This window comes from Lactuca serriola, chromosome 4, assembly GCF_051521515.1.
Source record: "Lactuca serriola cultivar US96UC23 chromosome 4, Lser_US96UC23_V15, whole genome shotgun sequence".
In the NCBI taxonomy this organism is placed as follows: Eukaryota; Viridiplantae; Streptophyta; class Magnoliopsida; order Asterales; family Asteraceae; genus Lactuca; species Lactuca serriola.
The window spans coordinates 331,872,373-331,895,162 of NC_136411.1; positions in this window are offsets into that span (position 1 = coordinate 331,872,373).

Consider the following 22,790-nt stretch of genomic DNA (forward strand, 5'->3'; position numbering starts at 1 on the left):
CTCATAACCTTCATCTCCTTCTCTATGCAAAAACAATGTTCTTCTAGCATTCAAAACCTACAATAGTGGCATCTTCTTAATCCGCCCCCAAAATCACCAAAACTGCTCCCAAAAAGAAATCCTCCAAGGGTTCTATCTCATCATAAAAGTTTCGTTAATTAGAGGTCGTCAAATAAATAAATGTTTCATTTATTTATGTTGTTAAGTCGTGATAAGAGAAATAAAAACTCATAATACACATTTCCATTTAGTTGGAAAAGTTAGTTTTTATTATTATGACCACTAAATCGGGTGCAACCAACAGCCCCGTATAACAGCAGTATTGGGTAGAATTCCACTGAGCTCCAACTCCCACCCATATATAAGGGGGAGTAAACCCCATTTGAGCCTTTTCCATCCTCTCTCTCTCTATACTCTCTCTCTAGACTCGTTTTCGATTCAAAACCGCAACCAAACGCTTCCAAACCGTAAGTCCGCTTATCCTACCTTGTTCTAAACATTATGATTCGTGTTTATAGCTTAAAAATCAGACTTAGAAGCTGTTAAAAAGGAGTTTATGGCCTAAGATCCTCCTTAGGCCGTAAACCCCTTAAATGAGGCCAAAATAACCCTAAAATGTCCCTAATAGCTTTGAAATAAATTGAGGATTTAGCCTAGGAGTGTTTGATCATTTAAAACCATCAAAATGAGGCATAAAAGAGAGTTTACGGCCCAAGCACATGCTTAGGCCGTAAACACCTCTTAAACTTGTCAAAATGCCCCAAAAACACTCCCAAACCACCCTTAGGCTTAATACATAAATTAGGGGCATGCTATTTAGGGTTTGGAACATTTAAACACAAGGAATTGAGGGATTAAAAGGATTTTACGGCCCAAGAAAGTGCCTAGGCCGTAAACACCCCTAAACATGCTAAAATGATAGTAAATGTCCCCTAAATGGACTTATACTTTCACTAGAAAATGCTAGGATTGAAACAAGGGCTTAAAATCAAAGAGTTGGGGGTGTATGAGAGTTCATGACCAAGCCATAGAGCTTACGGCCGTAAACTCCCAAGGGATGGTCATTTGGACCATAAACTCTAAAGGAGTGCACTATTGGAACCCCAAACACCCTATAGCCTTGAATAATTACTAGGATTGATTTAAGGGCCTTGAAAACTTCAATGAAACCAAGAGGGTAGGAGTTCACGGCCGTGAACTCCCATAGAGGTGGTTCATGGGCCGTAAACTCCCATATTGTCCCTTTAGAAGCCTTAAATCCCTTCATACAATTTAGATTTGGACCTAGGAAAATCCCACTAACAAGATAAAGCCTTAAAACACACTAGAACCCCCTCACCATGAGTTTATGGCCATAAACTCATGGGGAGATGTCTCTGGGCCATAAACTAAGTGTAGAGGGTTTACTCTCAGAGAGCAAACTCCATTCCTAAACCATTGGAGCCCTTAGTTGTTACCCGGGACACCCCAAATACTTAACCAAAGTTTTTTCCGCTCTTTAGGGTGCGTATACTTGTTTAATTAGTATTATATGTACTAATTGTATGTAAACATATGTTATCATATGTCAAATAGATCACTAAGTGTGTCCAAGTCTTTACTTGACACCGAGCACCCAACCGGCGCCTTTGTCGGATCCACTTACACCAGGTGAGTTCATACCCCTGAATGAACCTTTTAAATGTTTTTACACGTTTTATAGGTGAGGAATACAAGTTAAACATGCCAGTTATCATGTCAATCATATGTGATTGATAACCCGCATGCACCAGATTTTACCACACTGTACACTGTTTTACCGAGTAGGATATTATGATGGTTTCAAAAAGGTTTTCATTTGTTTCAAAACTCTTACTTATATTGTTTTATCTAAATTCATTTTAAACTGGTTTATAAAGGTTCCAAGGATTTATAAGGTTTTTTTTCAAACTTTTTTTACCAAAGAATACCAAATTTGATTTTCCCGGAGTATAAAGGTTTTTCCAAGGTTTCCATCAAAGTTCTCTTTCACGACGTATACTTTTACTTGTTAGTTACTGCTGCTTCGCTTTTACTTATTTAAAACTCCTACTTGATAACGCATTTCCTTCGTGATACGCTTATACCGGTTATTGTCTCTATATCGCTTATACTTGTAGCCACTTATACTTGATAGAAGCTTTTACTTCACCAGTTGTCGTTTCCACTTTGTGATACACTTATACTTGGTACACTTATACTTCATGATTCGATTATCCCACGCTATACGCTTATACTTCACGACTCAGATATTCCACTGTACGCTTATACTTCACGACCCGGATATTCCACTGTACGCTTATTCTTCACAAGTCGGTTATTCCACACTGTACACTTATACTTTACGATATGATTCCACTTGATACACACTCAAGCATAGTTAGATGTATGTATGTGCTTGTATAGATGCATATAAATAATGATTGAAGGACTTAGGAAGGATTGTCCGCCCTATTTCCTTTTCTTCATTGAGATGTGGTCTGGTGGGATCGGATGTCCATCCGAAGGTCGTTTGATTCATTAGTTATATACTATGTACACAAGCTTAGACATATGGGTTTACTTCAGTCAGTTCAGTTATGAGTCTCTACCTCTAGTTCAGCACTTACATTAGAAACCCACTACCCACTATTTGGAAGTCTCTACCCACTATTTGGGATGCATCTTCAGGACACGGCCTTCTCCGTCGTCTAGTTGGTAACCAGAGTCTCCTGTAGGGAGAGCGGACAATGTGTGTATAGATCTATACGGGATTGACACCCCCGCACCCTGACTGCTAGCTACAGTCCACGACCTACCAAGCCAAGAGGTGACAAATTTCATATTCTCTAGACGCTTGTAGGGCAGATTCGTATCAAAGCATTGTTTATTGTGAGCTAAGTATATCAATTCATAAAAGATATACAGCCTATAAATACAAAGGGATAAAACACTCTGACCAAGAATTATACTTTAATATATAACCATATTTTACCAAAGTATAAGAACATCCAGAATCTAAACACTCGAACAAAAGTATCACAAAAGAACAATAATAAAAGTCTTCGGATGTTGAGCATTACCATTAAACCTGGGTAGTTATGTAAGTGTAAGCTGGAATAAATGTAACCTGATCAACTACATTTATTCGAGATGCAATGAACGTGTGCTTGGGAGTGATAGTGGTGCTGCAAGAGGTCTGAAACTTTCCAACTAGGAATGCTAGAGCCAAACATAAAGTTTAAAATAAAATAGGAGTATTTTGGAATACTAAAAGACTCACATTAATCCCAGAATCATAACCAGAAGATAAGAAACAAACAAGAATTAAAATACCATAGGGGTATTTTAGGATCCATAACTAACCTTGTGTGAAGAACTAAAAAGATCCTTATTGATATACCTACAACTACAGAGGGTGTACTCCCAAGGTTATATAGAATAAGGATCCCATAGGCTAAGAATGTGTGGTTTCGCTCTACTTCCTTTTCCTCGTTGGGATGTGGATATAGAGTAGTATCACATATTCGAAGGCCTATTGGATCTAAGCTATATATGATTTGTATACCCTGTGTAATCCTAGCAGGACTCGATATGGATCATTCAGTGAAATGTTAATAATCTCTTAGGATTCTTTAGACATTTCCATTCTCGCACGAACCCTGTAGAAAACCTTATCCACTTCAGTGTTTAACATAAGAGTTAAGTCCGACCCCGAAGAAGTTCATTGAGAAGATTTCCAGCTCGGAAACGAATGAACTAGGTCGAGACTATTGAATTCACTAAGTGCCTATATCTTTTAGGGACATCGGTGAGAAATTCGCCTAAACTTCCGAGATTCCCAGTCATCCATCAGTAGGTGATGACACCCAGGGTCGGATTCAGAAGTAAGGCGGAGTAGAAATTAAATATGTCTTCACAAGAGAAGAACCCAAGGTAACTACCCGAAGGAAACCAACGCCGATACCAGCCAAAGATACGAGGCAGACAGAGGGAGCCAGTACATGGAACCCGAGAATTGTCTTTTCCTCGTGATCATCACGCTAATAAACCCATAAAATAATGCAATTTAGTGAGTTATTGGTTACACTACTCACGCTATGTGTTAGGTAAATCGTCGTTTCCCGTTGCTAGATACACGATTAGAACGGATCCCCGCACCTCTATTGAGAATATTTAGCCATAAGCCTTCATAAGCCTCTCTTTCCGCGGTTTCGTTCTGAACTGTTCTCAAATCTCTCCAGGCCGGAGAGTGAAACCTTTCCCAGTATAAAAGTAACTTAGTAGGAACGACTCGCATCTTATGGCCTTTTCCGATACCCATACTCCTACCTTGCATACCAGGACTACATCATAGGGATGTAGGTTGACACTCAGACAACTAGTACCCAAGGCACTGGAAAGTTTATGCCTAATACATGCGGGACAGATATGTCCAGGGTTAGCCATCGTCTCTCATTACCTTGCATTCCTTTCCGTGTAGGAGAAACCATGCCACCGAAGAAGCGTAACCAGCCCACAAGCAAGAAACCTATTCTCTTATTCGATGAAGCTACGTTCCAAGCTGCAGTCTCGGCAGCCGTAGCAGCTGTCATGGCTCACCTGAATGCTAACAACGCTAATGTTAGTAAGATCCCCATCGGAAATTCCGATCCTAGCAATGGACAACAGCAACCAACCCCTGCATACCCAGCCGCCCAAGAACCTCACTTAAATCCACTGAAGAGAAAGATCAAGATCGAGGAAGGAAGTACCTCGGCTCAAGGACCTTCCGAAGGGCAACGGGCTGAGATGGTCAAATTCCCTACCAACCCTTCCATCCCTACACCTAGGAGACCATACTTAGGAAACCTTCCCCATTGCAGCAAGTGCAGCTACCATCATCATGGTGTCTGTCGGGAGCTCTATTGTGCTAGGTGCCACATGTTGTGGCATACTGCTCGCGTCTGCAGAACCTCGGTTGAGTTCATTACATCAACCACCAATGTGGCGACCCGTATAGTTTTCCACCTATGTGGTGAAATGGGACACTTCAAGAAGGACTGCCCAACAAAAGGGAAAGACAAAGATACAGGAGGAGTCTAACTCTAATGCTTAGGGAGAAGCATCAAGGAACCCGATAGATTTTTGGTACGTCTCTCGATCCCAGATAACTAACCGAGAACATTAAAAGGACTAATTCAAAATGTAAATACTTCCCCATTAAGGCAAAAGTTGCAGCAGTGTTATAAAATTTAAAATTCATTAGGTAAACTATAATTGCTAAACGTATGCGTTACGGCCATGTATAGTTAAAATGGATAGACCTAGAGTGAGTGAATGTCGCCTCATTTCCTGTTCCTCGTTTAGTTGTGGATTTAGGGCGGAGTCGCTCAGTCAACAGTCCTCCCCACCTTAATTATACATGACTAGTATATGTTAGGTGATTATAGAAATGCCTCGTGAGAATTCATTCATGAAAAGATACTCTACTCAGAAACCCTTAGAACACTCTATAGTTCCGCGTCGACTCTATCGGTCCAAGTATCCGCGATAGTGATACACAGGATGAAACCTTAGACGCCTAGAACTTGTGTGCATGTTCGGACATGACTCTATCAATCTTCATTATATATCATGTCGAGGTATGCCAACTTCGACGCCTCTACCAATCATGGTTTGACTCCGTTCAACCATGTGCTCATCCTTAGTGCTATGTAAAAAGAACTTTCTCCGTAGCCATGTCGGCAAATAAAGTTTCTTCCGAACCTAAAACATAACACAACTAATCAAACTTAATGCGATCCGTCAGTCGTCCCTCTTATCTCAAACCTTCCGAAGTACCCAGGAGAGGGGTACCGCGCGCTGTCAACCAACCCTCCTTAGACAAATAAGAACTGAAGCGAAAGGCACTGCATGCATTCCAGAAGACGATTACCACCCGAAGCATACCTAGTAGATTCCCTAGAAAGACCCTTCATCCTATCCCAAGGAACGGGAGCTAGAGTCAAGAGAACCTTACGGATTGAGCTACTATAATGACCACAAATCCGAAGTTGTTGTCATTCCGCTTGAGCCAACCTAGTAGCTAACACCCTCGGTTGATAAAGAAACCTGAGTCGTAAGAGACAAGGACATTGACTACACCCATCCATTCACGCTTAATCCCCCGAATTAAGCATCGTGGCGAATATCCCGGAAATCCGAGAGCTGCGATAAATTAAACTCTGAGAAGAGTGGATGAGAAGACTAAAGATTCGAGTGATGGAACCCTATGCCCACTAGATTTGACCTAGACCGAGAAAACTCAGAACCTTCGGAGGAGTAGTTGCAGTAGATGCTCGCACTACTCAGGCACTTCGTCCACCTCGTTACAGACAAGTAGTGCCTAAGATCCTCCGCCCTCTCCCATGGGGGAAATCGTCGTCGCCCTGTAGACGATAGACTTCATTCTCCGAAGTGAACACTAGAATACCAAGAACCACAGGATAACCTCCGCACCCAGGAATACTTGATCAAAGTGCGGAAGTAGTTGCGTGAAGCCTCATGACCCATATCCCAAAGAGATCATAGACTTGACACCAGCCTTGGTGTTAGTCGAGGGGTTATGCAGGAACGTGCGCTTTCCGCACTAGAATAAACCAAAGACTTAGAGATTCATTGGACTATTAGGTGTTCCACGAATACTATCTCGACCAGAAATAGTAGAACCACCTCCCAAGATAGTCCAACACTCGTCGGGTGAAACCCTATCTCCCCGACCTTAAGGGTTTCCGCATCTCAAGAATCGTTAGTGCAAATTCATTTAGCACGAACTTGAGATAGACACTCTATAGCAACACAGATAACCATAGTCACGCAACCCACTCGACGATCTAGAAAGTCTCTAACAACCAGTTGACGGGAAAACGCAAAACCAAAGACAACCCGAGCTTCCTAAGAAGCAACCTGAAGGACTACACTACCAGTACGGGAGAGAACGTTAGAAACTTCGGAATGGCGATCACGTCAGTGATGATCTTGCCATAGAAGTAATCTATGTTCTAACTACTGAAGAGCTCTACCCTTCCGAGAGCTTAGGACCATCTGAGAATCCTCATGGAGATTGGGTCCGAGCATCGTCAGACCACTACTACTTTCGGATATTCCACAAGCTTCACACCCGATCGATCCACTTCTTAGACTTGATATGAGTTTACCCGACGTCACTCTTCGTATCCCACTCATCTTGATAGAGACCATTGAGAACCCTAACCTCGTAGATACACCAGTTGGAAGCCACTAGCTACCGAGACAGAATCCGCATCCCGTAGGTGAAGGTTTGTTGAAACGACAAACGCAGACCAAAGGTTCACAGGGGAATGCGAGGACAAACCGAATAGGAAGTATCCTCCTGCCTCTACGTGGTCATTCATACCTACTTCCTTGCCTAGACCTGAATTTCGGGACGAAATTCCCTATAACGGGGGGATGATGTGACAACCCAAAGTTATTCCGTTACATTTCCCCGTTACCGTTAACGGAATATTCCATTTCTGTATAAAAGTTCCGTTAATTAGAGGTCGTCAAATAAATAAATGTTTCATTTATTTATGTTGTTAAGTCGTGATAAGAGAAATAAAAACTCATAATACACATTTCCATTTAGTTGGAAAAGTTAGTTTTTATTATTATGACCACTAAATCGGGTGCGACCAACAGCCCCGTATAACAACAGTATTGGGTAGAATTCCACTGAGCTCCAACGCCCACCCATATATAAGGGGGAGTAAACCCCATTTGAGCCTTTTCCATCCTCTCTCTGAATACTCTCTCTCTAGACTCATTTTCTATTCAAAACCGCAACCAAACGCTTCCAAACCGTAAGTCCGCTTATCCTAGCTTGTTCTAAACATTATGATTCGTGTTTATAGCTTAAAAATCGGACTTAGAAGCTGTTAAAAAGGAGTTTATGGCCTAAGATCCTCCTGCGGTCGTAAACCCCTTAAATGAGGCCAAAATAACCCTAAAATGTCCCTAATAGCTTTGAAATAAATTGAGGATTTAGCCTAGGAGTGTTTGATCATTTAAAACCATCAAAATGAGGCATAAAAGAGAGTTTACGGCCCAAGCACATGCTTAGGCCGTAAACACCTCTTAAACTTGTCAAAATGCCCCAAAAACACTCCCAAACCACCCTTAGGCTTAATACATAAAATAGGGGCATGCTATTTAGGGTTTGGAACATTTAAACACAAGGAATTGAGGGATTAAAAGGAGTTTACGGCCCAAGAAAGTGCCTAGGCCGTAAACACCCCTAAACATGCTAAAATGATAGTAAATGTCCCCTAAATGGACTGATACTTTCACTAGAAAATGCTAGGATTGAAACAAGGGCTTAAAATCAAAGAGTTGGGGGTGTATGAGAGTTCACGACCAAGCCATAGAGCTTACGGCCATAAACTCCCAAGGGATGGTCATTTGGACCATAAACTCTAAAGGAGTGCACTATTGGAACCCCAAACACCCTATAGCCTTGAATAATTACTAGGATTGATTTAAGGGCCTTGAAAACTTCAATGAAACCAAGAGGGTAGGAGTTCACGGCCGTGAACTCCCATAGAGGTGGTTCATGGGCCGTAAACTCCCATATTGTCCCTTTAGAAGCCTTAAATCCCTTCATACAATTTAGATTTGGACCTAGGAAAATCCCACTAACAAGATAAAGCCTTAAAACACACTAGAACCCCCTCACCATGAGTTTATGGCCGTAAACTCATGGGGAGATGTCTCTGGGCCGTAAACTAAGTGTAGAGGGTTTACTCTCAGAGAGCAAACTCCATTCCTAAACCATTGGAGCCCTTAGTTGTTACCCGGGACACCCCAAACACTTAACCAAAGTTTTTTCCGCTCTTTAGGGTGCGTATACTTTTTTAATTAGTATTATATGTACTAATTGTATGTAAAAATATGTTATCATATGTCAAATAGGTCACTAAGTGTGTCCAAGTCTTTACTTGACACCGAGCACCCAACCGGCGCCTTTGTCGGATCCACTTACACCAGGTGAGTTCATACCCCTGAATGAACCTTTTAAATGTTTTTACACGTTTTATAGGTGAGGAATACAAGTTAAACATGCCAGTTATCATGTCAATCATATGTGATTGATAACCCGCATGCACCAGATTTTACCACACTGTACACTGTTTTACCGAGTAGGATATTATGATGGTTTCAAAAAGGTTTTCATTTGTTTCAAAACTCTTACTTATACTGTTTTATCTAAATTCATTTTAAACTGGTTTATAAAGGTTCCAAGGATTTATAAGGTTTTTTTTCAAACTTTTTTTACCAAAGAATACCAAATGTGATAACGCATTTCCTTCGTGATACGCTTATACCGGTTATTGTCTCTATATCGCTTATACTTGTAGCCACTTATACTTGATAGAGGCTTTTACTTCACCAGTTGTCGTTTCCACTCGTGATACACTTATACTTGGTACACTTATACTTCATGATTCGATTATCCCACACTGTATGCTTATACTTCATGACTCGGATATTCCACTGTACGCTTATACTTCACGACTCGGATATTCCACTTTTCGCTTATACTTCACAAGTCGGTTATTCGACACTGTACACTTATACTTCACGATATGATTCCACTTGATACACACTCAAGCGTAGTTAGATGTATGTATGTGCTTGTATAGATGCATATAAATAATGATTGAAGGACTTAAGAAGGCTTGTCCGCCCTATTTCCTTTTCTTCGTTGAGATGTGGTCTAGTGGGATCGGACGTCCATCCGAAGGTCGTTTGATTCATTAGTTATATACTATGTACACAAGCTTAGACATATGGGTTTACTTCAGTCAGTTCAGTTATGAGTCTCTACCTCTAGTTCAGCACTTACATTAGAAACCCACTACCCACTATTTGGAAGTCTCTACCCACTATTTGGGATGCATCTTCAGGACACGGCCTTCTCCGTCGTCTAGTTGGTAACCAGAGTCTCCTGTAGGGAGAGAGGACAATGTGTGCATAGATCTATACGGGATTGACACCCCCGCACCCTGACTGCTAGCTACAGTCCACGACCTACCAAGCCAAGAGGTGACAAATTTCATATTCTCTAGACGCTTGTAGGGCGTCTGGTACTCTAGTGTCGGTTAGTATGGCTACGAGTATCCCGGGTTACCTTATAATTCATGGTCTTAAGATAACGGTATTTCACCGGCAATTTACATTGTATGCTGGTAACTCATTTTCAGAGTCACACTGTTTTGACCTTGCGAGATGTATCTTTCATTTGATACTTTCTGCGGTCTGTATTCATTGTTTTGATCTTACGAGATCTGTCTTTCATTTGATACTGTCCGCGGTCTGTATTCACTGTTTTGACCTTGCGAGATGTATCTTTCATTTGATACTGATTGCGGTCTGTATTCTCTGTTTTGACCTTGCAAGATGTATCTTTCAATTGATATTGTCTGCGGTCTGTATTCACTGTTTTAGACCTTACCAGCTGTACCTTTCATCTGGTACCTTCTAGGGTCTGTGTCTCCATTTGTTAGATGGAACCAGGCGTGTTGTTCGTTCGATACTCTCTTGGAGTCTATGATTCCTTTGCCTTAGTCAGCAGTCCTCACTGCTGAGGCATATGTTATTTCCCTGACTTCTCTTGCTTTCTTAATAATCAAATTCTTTATTTTGATAATGATAGCGATTAAGGGAAAAACTACTTTTTACCACATAACTCTGTCCAGTCTTGGTAGAAGGCTGCTGTTATTAAAGAAAATATAGGATTTTCTGGAAAGAACTCTAATACACTGAAATCCTTTAAACTACTTCATTATAAGGTTATTTGAATAAAATGTCACTAAATACTTATGAACTCACCAGCATTTGTAAAAATGATGATACTCGCTTTTCAAATAACTTGTATTCTCAGGTCAACATTAGACAGGTACATTCCCGATGCTGTTGATGAAGATGGCTTAGTACCTCGTTGTACTTATTATATTTGCTTGTATTACTTCGTTGTATTTTAATGTAAATCATGTAAAACTATTACCATTAATGCGATGTTTTGTTGTAATTTGATTACTATAATGCATGTGTTGTGATACTTGATATGACGTCATCCACCCAAAACGTTTCCGTCGTTCCGGTTTTGGGGCGTGACAGAATCGTTCCTCAGATATACAACTCAATTATTCTCCTAGGATCTAATAAACTACGACGAGTCCATTCGGGTTATGATTGAGTTCATATGCTGCCAAACCATCTCAGTTCCTCTCACAAAGATCCTTGATCCACCCATTCCACTTCGACTCCTTCACATAGCCTTTGCCAGAATCAAGATCGAAGACGGAGTTCTTGAAGTTAGGATCACTGGTGACCGTATTGTACCAGTTTTAAGCAAACATTCTTATGGGACATTGGGATTCCTGAAAACCCTAAGGGTTTCACAGTCCAAGAACCATTGTCTGAAGAGTTCAAGACGTTTCTCAACCACATAGGGTATGCTGAAGACTTTAAAGCCAAAAAGTTCATGAAATCTGCAGTTCCTTGGCTATGGACAGTTCTCATGCACCTCATCCTTCAAGGTTTGTCTGGGAAACACGGACGAACAGACACTATGAGAAAAGACTAACTCTATGGTGTCTATAATATCTACTCTGGAAAATCAAATGCTATCGACTTGCCCAAGCCTAGTGGCAAGACTTTCGGAAATTTGTTGTGAAGAGAAAGCCACTGGAGATATCGACTCCAAGATTTTGGGCTCTTACCATTCAACAACTCTACAGAGAAATGCGTGAACCAATCCCAGTCGACACCATTCTGAAAGAGGTATTTCTATCGTTCAAAGTTATTAGAACTTATTGCCTTCCGAACCAGGCATCCTTCGGACATATTCGTAGATTTCCATAAGATATGTTTGCCACCCTACCACGTGAGACCCTTCACTTGAAACATCATTTGGAGACTTTGATTGTGTATAGCCCTACACAGTCTACCCCTATATCCATTAAGCCCACCTCGGATGTGGTCAAGCTAGCCTCCACTGGCAGAAAGAAAAAGAAGGTTGCCAAAAGAAAGACCTCTCCCTCTAAACCAAAAGCCAGAAAGAGAGCCAAAGTCGATCGTTCCTCTCAACAGGAATCTATCAAATACATCCCGACTGACTCTGGTCATCCTCTCACCCCACCTACTTACTCTTCCAAAGTACCCTTCGGATTTTCAAATTCAATTGCACACACTCACCGGTAGTCTCCTCGTAATCCACCCTCACCTTCCCAACAAGGTGATGCTAGTGTTGAACATAGTTTCTTGCACCCCCTGGAACACACCCACGAGTCACTTCGGGTATCCCTCATTCTTCTTCTACACAATCGAGGTCCCTACCTCGGATCCTAAGCATTCCGAAGCTGGAGTAGTCCCTCCTACCTCGGATGCCATAATTGGTCTGATACCTGGTAAAGGTAAAGGACGACCAGACACTCACAATCCTTATTGGTTAGATTTTGTTGCCAGGGCTCACACCAGGCATCCAGAGATCACTCAATCACAGGTCGAAGCTACTCTCATTTCCATGAGAAACAGAGCCATTGAAAGCAACCTTCAATTTGTTGCTCCATCTGATGAAGTCACTGTTGGATTAGATGTCTAAGCCCATAACTATTATTGGTATGTACTCGACCCGAGAGTAGCATGATCCATTTGGGTTGCATATCATCAGGAAAAATTCTTGGGATAGACTTTTGAGAAGAGGTTATATATGATTTATTAATATATTATAAGTTCTAATATATTAATATGAAATCATATGATTTAATTAGTATTGATCAAGAATTAGTTTGGAATTAATTTAGTGATCAAAAGAAACTAATTAAATCTATGGGGACTAATTATGGTAATTGGTTATATTTATATGTGTTCAGCTTATGATCCATATTCGACTAAGTTTCTGTATGGATACATAAAGAGTTGGCCCACATGAACCATGGATCATAAACCCATGGGTATGGATTTGGGTTATACCCATGACCCTTGGAATCCTACATATAAATATATGCTCCATAACCTAAAAACGCCTACTTCTAGTTTTTGGACTTCATGGAGGTGTTTTTAGTGGATGGAAATTCTCTCTCAAGAGTCACCTTTATCCTAGGTGTGTTGTGAGCCATTTGAGGCATTCATACTATTGGTGCTAAGCTCTTAAGTCCAAATACAACAAGGTTTCAAGCTACATAAAAAAGTATGTCATTCTAACTAGTATTTCATATTGTTAATGTCATTTGTATGCTAGTTATAGGCTTAATGGTTTGGAAACACTATTATATGTATAATTATTGAACACATAGATCCAAGGCATTTAGGATCGTATGTGCACCATAGAATGTTGTACTATGCAAAATCCCAATAGTGGTATCAGAGCCATGGGTTGTTTTCTATTATATTTGATGTTATTATTGGTTTTCAAAGCAAAAAAAATCATTTATTCTGCATTCTGACAACAAGACTCGCCGAGTCCACTGGGTAACTCGCCAAGTTGCTTGAAGATACTCTTGGACTCGTCGAGTGCATCAAGGAACTCGACAAGTTGGCTGTCCTAAGTGTAGATTTTCGAGTTTTTTTTGCCTATTTTGGATTAGGATCATTACCACAAAATGCTTTTGTTCATAAAATTTGATTTTGATACTATGGTAATGATTATCCTCATCCAAATAAAGGATAATTGTCAAAGTTTCATGATTTGTATTAGTTTATGTGATTAGCTAATTTGTTGAAAATTGTTGATGTAAATTATCTTTACTTATGAGTTTGATCATTGAAAAATTATTTTATTATTGAGTTCATTGGAATAATTGATCTTAATGGTTTTTATGAACTCCATAACTTGTCCTCAAGTAATGGAAAATGAAGAGTTTTTATTTTTAAAAAGATTCATTTAAAGTTCATAGGTTATGAAAAATGAAAGGTCTTTTTTTTAAATGTCGTCATAAAATAGTTTTATGTCTTCCATAACTTGTCCTCAAGTTATGGAACTTGAAAATTCTTCCATAAAAGCCATATTAAACTCCTAAGTTATGGAAACCAAAATTTTTTGAATTGTTCAAAACATACCCTCAAGTTTTGGAATTTGTAAAGTTACCTCCCTATGTATACTTTAATTCCAACCCTTAGAATTTTAAAAGTTAAAATTCAACCCTTATACTATTATAATATTAGAAGTTAATATATATATATATATATATATATATATATATATATATATATATATATATATGTGTGTGTGTGTGTGTGTGTGTGTATAAGAGTAAGTCAGTCTTACCGTTAGTAGGCCCCATTCACGAAGCCGATCTATAAGGGGGTATAAGGTTACCGCCTATAAAATGACAGTTTAATGGGTGTCGACTCTCACCCACCGCTTCCTTGACTGGTGGAGGGTCGTTAGTCGAACGGGTAGGACTGGACATTAATTCTCCCTTCGTTAAAAGTGTAATGATAAATATAAAGTAACTAAACTTTATTAAATTCGCAATCTTAGTTAGTTTAGGAAAATGTGAATTTGGTGCTAACCAATGAAATTGCACTTTGCACCTTGTTAAGTTGTTTGCGGAGCGTGTGTGGTTAACCGACACACTAATCCGGGACTGAAAATGTGTGGCAAAGGGTAGCTTGATGTTAATCATAGATCAATGGAGTGTGTGTGGTTAACCGACACATTGATTAGATGGTTGTATCATTAAGTGTACCAAGCTAATTTGCATGGTTATTCACTCCTTGTTTGTGATCCTTGGCATCCCAGTCACAAACTTGAAGGGCACAATCGAGATTTAAACATGCCATTGAATAGTTCAATAAATCTCAAAGGAACTAGGAATTTGAATTCATTTAAAACCTAATGTTAAATTTCGTTTTTCATGGGGGAAATTGGTAAATCGTCATTTACCTACCTTCAAATATTTTGTAGCTTGGATTATGGCATCCCACTTCTAAGGTATAAAATATTGTGCTGGGTCCTTGCCTTAATATTTCATATTGGGTGTTATATTTTGTCTAGTTCAGACAACTATGGTCTTCCTTATCCTTTTGGATAAAGCTTTCCTAATGAAGATGATATCCCACATGGCAATCAAGGTGAAAGATTATTCCCTTTATCGTGCATTAATGGGACTGGAAATCATACGTCACTTCCTCTGCCTCCTCCAATTATTCTCCCTAAGCCACAGGTTCTTGAAAACTTCAAAGTCAGTCAATCCCTATTGGAAAGCAATGTACATATGTGCTCACATCTTGAAGATGAAGTCACATATTGACAACCTGGGAGAGGTTGGTGTCGACGTCTCGAGGAAGTTGGCCGTTGATTGGGTTCTTTAGTCACTCCCTAATGACAGATCATGACATGACCCTTATTGATCATACCTATTTGCTTGATGCTGGTGAATCAGCAATGATTTAGAGCACCGGAAAGGCAAATTTGATTGGAAGATCTACTTCTCAAACTTACATGGACATTGACCATGGAAACATTAGAAGTCCAGAAAAGTCTTCTCTTCCCAATGGAAAGGGATCGGCCATGGTCAAGTCATTTGACCCAATGCTTAAGAGAAAGGCTAAGTCTGAGATATTCCCGTGTACCATTACCAAAGACTCCACATGTTTCTATTGCCAAAAGAAGGAGCATTGGTTGCGAAGCTGTCCTATTTACCTGAAAGTTCACTAGGATGGTAAAAGTCAAAATGTTTGACTATGCTTCAGGTAAAGTCCACAATCTAACTTTATTAAGTTCCTATTTGGAGATTCTTATTACATGATGTGACTAGGTTGCATTTTCATGTTTTGTAGAATCGAAGAAAAGAAAGGAAGTTTAAAGGAAGAGTAAGTTGATGCTGATGGCGAAGATATTGATTTCGATCGCATGGTTCGATGATCAGAGTTTTGAGTTGCTGCTTAAGAGTCATGATAGATTGCTTAGGAATAGACAACATGTTTTTCATTTGGAATTGTATTGTAAGGAAAAGTTTTCTGCAAATTTTGAATAAAAGAAAAGTTTTTTTTATTGTAAATTTCCTTACAATGGCATTTGTGAAAAATTGTTGTTTTATATGATTCCATTGATAGCAATATTGGAAAATGGATTTGATTCTTTCGTTTGTGGTAGTGTCGAGAATTTGTGGAATAAGGAAAGATTCTCATCACCAAAGTTTAAGTTGGATAGAAACATGGAATACTTGTATTGTGTGATGAATGATAATTTTCATCTTTGGGAAATTAAGACCAACTCCTTGTTAACATGTATGTGAGAGTCAAGTGAACGACTAGGGGATCGGGTACGCTTACTTGTGCACTGGTCAAGTCCACTACAAAGATCGATAAGACTATTCGTCATTATTTACTAAAGTTTAGTAAATATGTTATGCTTACGAGTTTAAGTGTACTTCTGAAACATTAAAAAAGTTTCAATGTATGGCAGAATGAATAAGAAGAATCAAATTAGGTAGAAAGATAAAAGTTTCTCTAATATGAAAAGATAGGAGAGTACATCAGTATCATGTTTTATGATTATCTTAAAGATTATGGAAATCCATATCACAATTGATTCTGTAAGGACATCTTGGTGCATTTTCCTGGCTAAGAAGAGGAATCGTGAATTGTTGAAATGGTTTAATCAAGAAGACGAGTCATACTTCATTCCAAAACAAGTCTTAGAGTCATACTCCAAGATTGTAACTCGAGTGACATAATCTTAAGAAAGGTTTATAACACTTGTCAAATGTAGAGTAAAATGCTTTCTATTCATGGATCAGTGGGATTCTTAATGATCTTGAAAAGGGTCTCAAGAAATAATCGAGAATAAAAGTCTGTTGTTTATAACTAGCACACGAATTGAGGTTTGTAACCTATCATGTTGACATTTTCTGATTTCTAAGCCCATTCCAGTTAAAGTTGAATATGCTTGTGAGTTCTCAATTGTTTGCATAACAACATGGAAGCAATGGTAGGCCCTTCTGTTGCCGGGTAGCATGAAATTAAGATTGAACAAGTTTAGACCATATGAGCTTGGATCTGTCACTAACCTTGTTTTGTGATTTTGGTTTTGACAAATTCATATGGATAGGAACACATACACTATAAAAATCTAAGTGTCATAAGGTTTCTCTTCGAATGATGAAAATGATGGTGAGGAAACGCTTTCACTAAGTAGATTTTAAAGGATTAGAGTTAACAGTTGTGTATGTAATGATGTAAATTTTCAAAACAATTTTTCATTTTAAAACATACTTTGATTCATGCGATAATCATAAAAACATAATGTGTCCACTGTAACATAACAGAACATGTCCCAAGATCTCAGTATCATAAACTCTATAAGTGTGTACGGATCATGTCGGTGCCTTCCCGCGATCATCGCTTGTACCTAAAACACATAACATAACAACTGTAAGTATAAACGCTTAGTGAGTTCCCTAAAATACCACATACCCCACATACGCCTTTCTAGGCCATGACTCTGTTGGATCTTCCGATCCATGTGTCTCAGGGGACTTCCGTCCCAAATCCCGATAGACCTTCCGGTCCTACCCATATTGACCTTCCGATCCGTACCCTCTTGACCTTCCGGTCCATGTCATCTTGACCTTCCGGTCCTTACAATACGCAACCTACATAGCACATATATAAATATCATCTTGACCTTCCGGTCCTTACCATACAAAACATACATATCACATACAAATCACATAACCACATATAGCACATACATGATAGCATACAAGAACTGCCAGTCACACATAGGTACCCTCCGAGGTACAGTATAGTGAGAAGACTCACCTCAATGAAGTCGGATAACTCTCGTGCTCAACGTCCCGACCTAGCCTCCTCCTATTATTCAAATAACATTCCCGATCAATACTCTCTCATAATCTCATCTCTACAGACTGGGTAGAAGGCCATTCTACCATTCCCTGAACTCTCCTGAATCAGTCTTGATCAGAACCCTAAAGTCAATGAAAGTCAACGGTCAACTTTGACCCGACTCGTAGAGTGCACAAAGGTGACTCGATGAATCCATGCGGGTCCTCTGACTCCTTTTAGTCTCTCTTGGATCTTCGAGTCTTACTTCCACTCGACGAGTTACACCTGTCACGAATCGTGGGGCAACCCGACTCAACTCGTCGAGTCCGCTCATGGACTCGGCGAGTTCATTCCATGCTGACACTCAAATTACCTTCTGAGGTCAGATCTGTTCCTCTAATCCATAGATCTAACCTTCCCAAGCTCAATAAACATGAAAAGGTTTGAACTTGATACTTATGCAACGTCCAAATGACACTACTTGATGTTTTAGCCCCATATACAACATCCTAAGTCCATTTCGTCCATAACTCCTCATAAAGCAAGATGGAATAAGTTCTCTGGACCACTATGGATCTAGATCTGATATCTAAACATGATAAGGGACCATATTCCCAACAAATCAACCCAATAAAGGGTATAGAAAACCCAAGATCCATGGATTCTTTAACAAAACAAAAAAAAAGAATCGAAATGCTACCTCAAGGATGATGTCCTTTGCTTTCGATCCACAAATAAGCAACCTCCTTGGCCCCCTCTAAGCTGGAATCAACTTCTTCTTGCAAAACAAACCCACAAAGGTCCAATAATGGCTTCTTCTCTCTCACAAACGCTCAAGCACTATTACCGATTCTCTCAAGGGTCTGGTAGCCGCAAATGGTGGCCATAAGTGTCCTTAAATAGGTCCCAAACCCGAGAAATTAGGGTTTCATTAAACAGTGTGGATTCGCCGAGTCCTTCATTAAGCCAGACCAGAACATGCCCGATCACACTCGACGAGTCTCAGCGTCCACTCGCCGAGTCCCTCTCTAAAAGTCAATATAAATACGTTAAATAAGATACCTGGTAATCTAGATGTTACAGTGTAGTTGCATTCTCAAATTCGATTATGATTATGGCATCCCTTTTCATAGTTTGAATTGTGAGAAATAGCAAATAGTTTGAACATTCGGGACTTATTAGTTTAAGTTTTGAAAGGTTCAAACACAACACATGTGCTATTTAATCTGAAAAAGTGTATGGGCTATAGAAGTCTTGTAAAGAATTATTAAAGCATCTCTTATCAGAAATCTGAACTTTGGTAAGAAAGTCAATAAGTATTTATTTCTAGAAGTCCAACTGATTTCTGGATACATGTCAAAGCTAGTGGGAGAATGATTATTATTATGTTAAGTAATGCAAGTTAGCAATGTTAATTATAGAAAACAAAAGTTTCAATTTGCAAAGTTGCAGGGTTTGAAAAATTTGTTTTGCTATAATTAAGGAAGAGGAAATTATACTTCATCCTAATTCTAAAAGCTTAGATTGAGATTTTAATCAAATTTAGTCAAGTATATATATAAATGTTATGTCGGAATGGTTCAACATAAGGAAACTCTATATATGGAAATGTTAATTGCATTCTCAAAATTCGATTATGATTACGGCTTCCCTCTTCATAGTCTGAATTGTGAGAACATGGTAAATAGAAACATTATAGCAAAAGACTGGTCAAGTATCATGTCTTTATGTGAGACATTATGAATCGTATCCCATATTCTTCGGGTATAAGATCGATTGCATATGCTATAATATTTCTATGTGTTCTGAATTTCCAAAATGCCTAGGGCATTAAGAGGGAAAAAGGACCACAACTGTAAATGACTAAAATGATTAAGCAATTGTCGAGGACAATTTGAGGTTTACCAAAGATTTGTTGCTCAGTGACACTTGGAAGTATGATGTAAATTTTGGAAAAGGACCATATTGACATATTCTGAAAAGATACGACTGTTGTTTAGAAGGGATAGTCAAAATGGGAATATGGAAATGTTTCCATAGGTGGAATTTATACATTAAATATGTGTAAGATTAGAAAACTTAATGCAAGGTGGATGTTCAAAGGAATGTACTTTGAATATGAGACTTCATTTCCATTGAATTTCTCTCCATTGGAATACTTTGTAATGTTTGTTGCCAAGTCTTTGTGACTTTTGTGCATAGGCATTACATGAGGATCATTGCACGTAAGTTTAGAATCTCACAGATTATAGTAAATGGCAAGATTTTGGTATTCATACATTTACGATAAGGATTTGGAATTGTAAAATAAGCATCATTTGAATGTTGTCAAGTGATCAATTTCACAAAGAAAGGACCATAGGTAAACATAATGTGCATGCCTGGAGCATGGCATAACTATTGTTTTAATTCAAGTATAAACTTGATTATTTGAAACATTATATAATGAATAATGAGTAATGAATATGGCACTCAAAGTTTTGGGGCCATATAGGATTAGTATTATTCTTGTTTTTCACTTTGCATGTTTTGACTTTCAGAATAACTAGGTTATTAAAACCATGCACAGTCGATCGTACTTTGGAAGTAGGTATTGAGGCAAGACTGTCATGAATGGGTCTGTAGTTTGTCTAGGTGTTTTATACATAGATGTAGTATTCATGAGTACTCTTGGAGTAAGATTCGAGTATTGGACTAAACCCACGCTCATTTGAATCACTTCATGGATTTTATCACGAGTGATGATGAGATGATAATATCTTATATTCTTGAAACAAAGAAATATGAGTTGATGGGTGTTGGACATACAACCTTTACCTATGTGCACATAAAACCCTATAGCTTGGATCTAGGTTTCACTAATTGAACATGCAACATATCCAAGACTTTCATGGCTAGATCTAATGTAAACTAACAATTAAAACATATGAAAACAGATCTAGAATAATAGCTTGAGTTACTTGCTTGAAAAACTTCTTCTTCTTGGAGCTTAGAGTCACAAATGTCACTCCTTTAATGGCTTACAAACACCAACTAGCAAGAAGATGATTTGAGAGAGATTAGGAAGAGGGAAATCGGCTCTAGGGTTACTCCAATCACAAGGGTGGCCGATTTCCTCAACCCTATGGGTCTATTTATACTGTGAGCTCCTAGGGTTTCACCTTAAAACCCTAATTGGATAACTTAGCCTCAAAGCAATCCAAATCCTCTTCTAGATAATGCCTTGGATGATTTCTAGGTGATCCACGTCCCTAAAATCGTCCAACCCATATCCATAAGGGTTTTAGCTCAAAATACAACTTTCACACATTTGACAGTTTATACCCCTTTATTCAATTAATCTCTTTAAGTCACTAAATTAATTCCTAATTAATTTATGACTTATATTAATCAAATAATATTATTATTCTTTTAACATATTGTTCTTACAATACATCAATAATAATTTTTCTTCTCTCTAAATCACCCTATCAAGTTGCTATGGTGAAGATAACCCAAAAGGACCATGCACAATCGGGTCAAGTACTTGCCAAATATAGTTACAGCCTTAGACACTAATCCAACTTGAGTTGCAATCTACGAGTCAGTTGCACATTTATAATGTGAAAACGAACCATTAACTTGGTGTTATAAATATTATTGGCATGTACTCGACCCCAAGAGGAGCATGGTCCATTTGGGTTGCAAATCATCAGGACAATTTTTTAGGATAAACTTTTGAGAAGACGTTATATATGATTTATTAATATATTATAAGTTCTAATATATTAATATGAAATCATATGATTTAATTAGTATTGATCAAGAATTAGTTTGGAATTAATTTAGTGATCAAAATAGACTAACTAAATCTATTGGGACTAATTATGGTAATTGATTATATTTATATGTGTTGGGCTTATGATCCATATTCGACTAAGTTTATGTATGGATACATAAAGAGTTGGGCCACATGAACCATGGATCATAAACCCATGGGTATGGATTTGGGTTATACACATGACCCTTGGAATCCTACATATAAATATATGCTACATAACCTAAAAATGCCTACTTCTAGTTCTTGGAGTTCATGGAGGTGTTTTTAGTGCATGGAAATTCTCTCTCAAGAGTCACCTTTGTCCTAGGTGTGTTGTGAGCCATTTGAGGCATTCATACTTTTGGTGCAAAGCTCTTAAGGCCAAATACATGAAGGTTTCAAGCTACATAAAAAGGTATGTGATAGTTAATGTCATTTGTATGCTAGTTATAAGCTTAATGCTTTGGAAACACTATTACATGTATAATTAGAGAAAACATAGATCCAACGCATTTAGGGTCGAATGTGCACCATAGGATGTTGTAGTATACATAACCCAAACAGTCACTGACCAGGATTTTGCATCTAGATCCTGATGCGGAACAGTCGTCAGAATTCATGTTTGATGACTACAATGTCTCCATTGTCTCCCCTCATGTTCTCTCATCTTTTCACATTTTGCAAAAACCATCTTCATCTATGCCTTCTTATGACTTCGGTCTCTCATCATCTTCATCCGAGCTAGTTGATGAAGAAATTCATACTAATGATCAAGCACACAACATTCATGGAGGTGAAATAGAAGCAAATCCTCCCAATGATGATCAAACAGCCAACAATCCTGCCCCTTCCGAAACTCCAGTCCACCAACAAAGTGGCAATGCCAAGTCTGATAGTACCACCTCAGACACAGGATCATCAGTTGAGAACTATGTTGCTCCCTTTGCCTTATTGGAACTTCGAAACAATGTCTCCGCTGCAGTCTCCAAAGTTGAATCACTGAACCAGTCGGTTGCCCAATTTGACTCCTATCTTGACGCCAAAGTGTCTGGTCTTGACACTAAGCTTGATGCAATTCTTTTCTCTCTCTCGGAAGTCAAGAAACTAAGGCCCTCGGATGAAGAAAGGGCTCAACAGTTGGATCAACTTATCTCCCTTT